This window comes from Elaeis guineensis, chromosome 14 (genome assembly GCF_000442705.2).
Source record: "Elaeis guineensis isolate ETL-2024a chromosome 14, EG11, whole genome shotgun sequence".
Lineage (NCBI taxonomy): Eukaryota > Viridiplantae > Streptophyta > Magnoliopsida > Arecales > Arecaceae > Elaeis > Elaeis guineensis.
This window is the reverse complement of record NC_026006.2, coordinates 69148030-69153029: the sequence shown is the minus strand read 5'-3', so window position 1 is coordinate 69153029 and position 5000 is coordinate 69148030. Positions and strand designations below refer to the sequence as shown.

At 43.5% G+C, this 5000-nt stretch overlaps 1 long non-coding RNA gene and 1 pseudogene across 1 annotated transcript; both read right to left on the bottom strand.

The window, feature by feature from the left end:
- LOC140853675 (uncharacterized) overlaps positions 1 to 3743 on the bottom strand; it is a 19093-nt pseudogene extending 15350 nt beyond the window's left edge.
- A 309-nt stretch (positions 3744 to 4052) lies between these two features.
- LOC140853703 (uncharacterized) lies at positions 4053 to 4994 on the bottom strand. Its single transcript, XR_012136771.1, has 2 exons — positions 4466 to 4994; positions 4053 to 4384 (listed from the first exon to the last, which is right to left on the bottom strand). It is a non-coding gene; the product is annotated as an uncharacterized lncRNA (long non-coding RNA).
- Between the last annotated feature and the right edge of the window lie 6 nt (positions 4995 to 5000).

Sequence of the window (5000 nt, the reverse complement as noted above, 5' to 3'; positions counted from 1 at the left end):
GGATTGTTATCCTTGATTGTTAAAAGTAAACTATCGCCAGCGCTGATGCACCCTAGTGGACCTCTGAAAGCAATCTCTTAATTTCTAAATCTATCTTCACCAGCGCTAATGGATGATAGAAAACGCTGCTTTGGGAGAGGTGCGTTGACGGTGGCTTCAAATTCGGAGTGGTTTGTTGGAGGAACTGCCCTAAGTGTGATTCCAGGTGCCCACCTTCACAATCCATGAGCTCAAGCAAAAGAGTTTCGAGTGCCCACAGGCACTAACAGAGTTTCCTTTTTTTTCTTTTTTCCTCCTTCCCTTCCTCTGGATCCACCCGCGACGATGTTTGTTGCTCAAGCGGAATCCAGTAGATGAGATGAAAAGCAGGCTTTATACAGAAGAAGATAAGGGAACAACTTTTGACCGTTCCTTTGGCTTACCCTCCATGGATGTTGGTGGATACAAGGAATTTAGCTGGAGGTCCGAATCCAACCGTAGTGGCATCGCCTCAGTTTGCCTCCTTTGGAGGCCATGTTGCTCTTCCAATTCCAAGGTCTCGTTACAATGATTCTGTAGCCGCTGTTAAGAAATCATCCACAGAAGCACTCATATAAATCTGTCTGATGATGACTTCTTTGTTTTTGTCTCTCCACTCCGTTAAATGATGGATCGTCATCTCAAACAATTATTGTTTTGGAGGAACAAACTGAATGGAGGCATCTTGAACAGAGTATGCTCAAGTTGCAATACTGCATTTTCTTGCCCCTCCACTTTAGTAATCTCAGTATGTTGGAAAAAACTCCTCGAATTCGATCCACAGAAGTAAAAATTCAGATACAGAGAAGTCTAGCTCGAAGAACATGTTATGAGAAGTCCAGAAATGTAGCACGGACTAGCGAGGTCAGAAGGCAGAAAAGGGGCCTGCAGGCTTGCAGGATGGCCCGCAGGCCCGCAAGGGGCTCGGCCCAGGTGCGCATAGCTGCACGGGCTAGCCATGCATGGGCACAGCCTACAGCAGGCGGGCGCGTGCTGGCGCATGCACAGGGGTAGCCGTGCAGCCTTCACGCGGTCCATAGGAGGTTGTGTAGACTAGGCGGCGTTTCCCTGAGTTTCGCACGGTCCAAGGTGGACCGGCATCGTTTCCCAGAGGATTTCTCGTGGCTTATAGAGGATCGTGTGGACTGATGGTCGTTTTGGCACAATCGGATGGCTGTCATCGCGTGCAGGTGCGATCTGGTGGCTGTGGACGTTGTGGACACGATCAAAGGCAGCTTTTGAGTTGGTTTTAAATATAGAGAGCTGTTAGGACTCCTGTTACGCATTTTGGACTCGGATTGTGACTTTTAAAAAGCCCTGTGGACAATAGAACAGTGCAAGTGGCTCAGGCAGCAGCCGAAAGAGAGTTCGACGACACCGAGGGTGTGCCATTAGTAGAGTAGACGCAAGCAGAACACCGACAGGGGTTTGCGGCAGAGCAAAGTGTCAAGTAAAGGGCGGCAGAGCATGATGTAGTGGTTTGCATCACAGAAAGTGTCCAGGAGCGTCAGGACCCTGATACTGACAGGTCTGTGAGAGGATCTCCTTAGAAGATCTTGAGAGAGCTTTTGTGAGGATAACTTCTAGTTGAGAGAGGTCTGTATACGAAGAAGTAAGAGTGTGGGATTTCTCTTGTATCTGTTTTCTCTTTTATAGTGAAGCTTGCATGCCCCGTGGAAGTAGTACTTGGACTATTCCACGTACTTGATTGTATATTTCTGTTTTATTTCTTATTTCTTCCTACTGCAACGAGTCATACCGGATCCTATCCAATAAGTGGCATCAAACCTAGGTGGAGCCAGGATGGTGTTGGACCCCAACAAATGGTATCAGAGCCACAACAATTGGTATCAAAATCAGGAGGTACCAGCATAGCTTACGGCGACAGTGATCAAGATTGAAGATGGAGAAGTTAGACGCAATCAAGATGGAGATCAATCGTGAAAGGTTGATCGATGCTTTCTTATTTAAAGAGAAACCATTTACATGAAAAATGCCAGTGGGAGCCCAATGTGAGGTGGAGCTCCAGATGGAGATAGATCGAACACGAACGAGAGACTCAGGAGGATGATAAGTGACGTCGCCAGATGGCTACCCTGAGTAGGTCTCAGATCATGCAGGATGAAAATGGGATCAAGTGATCTGACTCGACTCCCATATTTATCCATCCATGAGTAGTAGGCGATTACCCCACATATGGAGGCGAGAAGATCCAAAAGCTCTCAAAGTCAAGTGGAGGCTGAATGTCGAGTCGAAGTAAAGATTATTGAAAAAAATATCTTGAATTCGACCCACAAGAGTAAAAATCTAGATGTGAAAAAGTCCAACTCGAAGAGCATGTTGGAGGAGTCCGGAAACATGGAGCAGTGGGACATGCATCACGCAGACCAGTGGGGCCCACAGCACCAGACCAGAAGGTAGGAAAGAGGGCCTGCAAGCCTGCAGGATGGCCCACAAGCCCGTGGGGGGGGGTCGGCCCAGGCGTGCGTGGGCATGCGGGCCAGCCATGCACGGGCACAGCCCGCAATACACGGGTGTGCGCAAGTGCAGCCCATGTAGCCTTCATGTGATCCATGGGAGGCCGCGTGGACTAGGCGGCATTTCCCTTGGGTTTCACACAGTCCATAATGGACCGGCACCGTTTCTCAGGAGGTTTCTCGTGGCTTACAGAGGATCATGTGGACCGATGGTCATTTTGGCACGATCAAACAATCGTCATCGTGTGCAAGTGGGATCTGACAGCTGTGGATGTTGAGGACGCGATCAAAGGCAGTTTTTGAGTTGGTTTTGGATACGGAGAGCTGTTAGGACTCCTATTACGTGTTTTGGACTCGGATTGTGACCTTTAAAAGGCCTTATGGACAACAAAACAGTGCGAGTGGCTCAGGCAACAGCTGAGAGAGAATTCAACGAGCATCAAGGGTATGCCGTCGACAGAGCAGAAGCAGACAAAGCATCGATAAGGGGTTGGTAGCAAAACAGAGCATCAGACAGAGCGTGACAAAGATATGATGTAACAATTTACATCACAAGAAGCGTCTAGAGATGTTGAAGATTCTGATACTAACAAGCCTGTGAGTGGATCTCTTTAGAAGACTTGGAAAGAACTTTTATAAAGATAGTTTCTAATAAAGAAAGATTTGTGTGTAAAATTTTCTTTTGTACTTATTTTTTCTCTCGTAGTGAAGCTTGCATATCTCGTAAAAATAACACTTAACTATTTCACGTACCTGATTGTGTGTTTCTATTTTATTTCTCCTTTGTTTCTGCTATAATGAATGGTACCGAATCCTATTTAACAAGTGATATCAGATCTAGATGGTGCTAGAGTGGTGTTGGATCCCAATAAATGGTATCAAAATCACATCAAACAAGTCATTACGTGAACCGACCAGCCTAGTCGGCAACGAAGCACCAGTGCAAAAATATCATTTCCAAATCAGTGCCCAGGCCCTTTCGTAGGGCTGATGGAAGACTAAACTGAATTCCACAAACCTGCCACATATGACTTGTAGAAATCACTCGACTAAATACTAAGAATAGTGCAAGACTTGGCTGTGGCTCTTGACTCCGTACATATTACCTTTCAAGATAGCTATCATAGCATCCATGCATGATCATCTTGTACAAGGTACCATAATATCAGGCTTTATAGCATTCCGATAATCTGAAACGTAAATACGTAACACATAGTGCTGATTTTCGCCTGCACCAGTGCAGTACATGCCATGCGCCTGCTATTTTTTTCTATTTCAGTACTCAAATGGGAAAGACAAAATTAAAAAGGCCGACTGCAAGTACTATGACACAGCACACCAAATTGGTCAGAAAACAGATTGAACAAATAACTAGTAACCCCAAAAACCAGAACATAATCATGACAATTAAAATAAGCAAAACAAATTGAATTGGTTCTGAAATAGGTTGATCGGTAACCAGCAACTCCACCTGGCACAATGAAATCATAATAGCTAAAGTAACAAAAACGATGACTTAAATGTCTAGACAAACAAGGCAATTTAAGTATGTCCATATGCATCAAGAATCGGCTTTTTATTTAATCGTGTGAACATAAAGACAACTAGCACATTCTTTATGACAACTCAATCTTCAAACAGGTCCCCCTTCAGAATGGTTTCCATCTTTATATCACTGCTTATCAAACAGGATTTTCTGGGGTGAAGATGCCAAGAATTAGAACTTCGGTGCCTACTTGAATTATAATTCAACAGCAAGCTAATACAATCAATAGATACAAAATGTTTCTAATAGGTGTGGCAGTTTTTCCTATTTTCTGTATGGCAAGATCATCTTGCACTTAATTATCAATTGTGCAGAGGAATTTGTTTACTCGTGCCTGTCTCCTCTGAGAATCAAAATAGAGAATTGAGTCCGTCAGCTGAAAAAATAACAGTACTTTAAAAGATTTAGATACCTTTATAGGTACCTATCCAAGCTGCGAAAGGCTTTGCTACATCTCAAGTATCTATCGCCAGAAAAAAGCCTCTTCAATATCCTTCAAATCGCATTTCTCCACGTCTATGATGGCAGCTACAGATAATCTTCTCCAACGTTCTTTCTGGCACTGAAGCTAGTAATTTCCTGAAACTATAACAAGTAGCAGCATACAGATGTTAGTCTACTAAATGCTCCAAAGTAGAATTTCCAGAATTCCTAATTACTCAACAATTCCCTTTTTTAGTAAAGTCAGATCACATTTACACCATCACAAAATCAACAGGAAGGCTTGAAAGAAGAACCAAATAATTTTTTTCTCTAAGTTAAAAAATATGGGAAATACATGTTGACGAGAAAATGATCACAAGCAGCAAATGTAAGTTGTATAGCAGTTACATCTCTTGACTCTCACATGAAATAATTATATATCTATACACGAAATGAAAACCTTTTCATGGCAGTAATTGCAAAACTTACTACCATGTGATTGCTTAGGGGTACTACATACTCATAATCTCAAATAA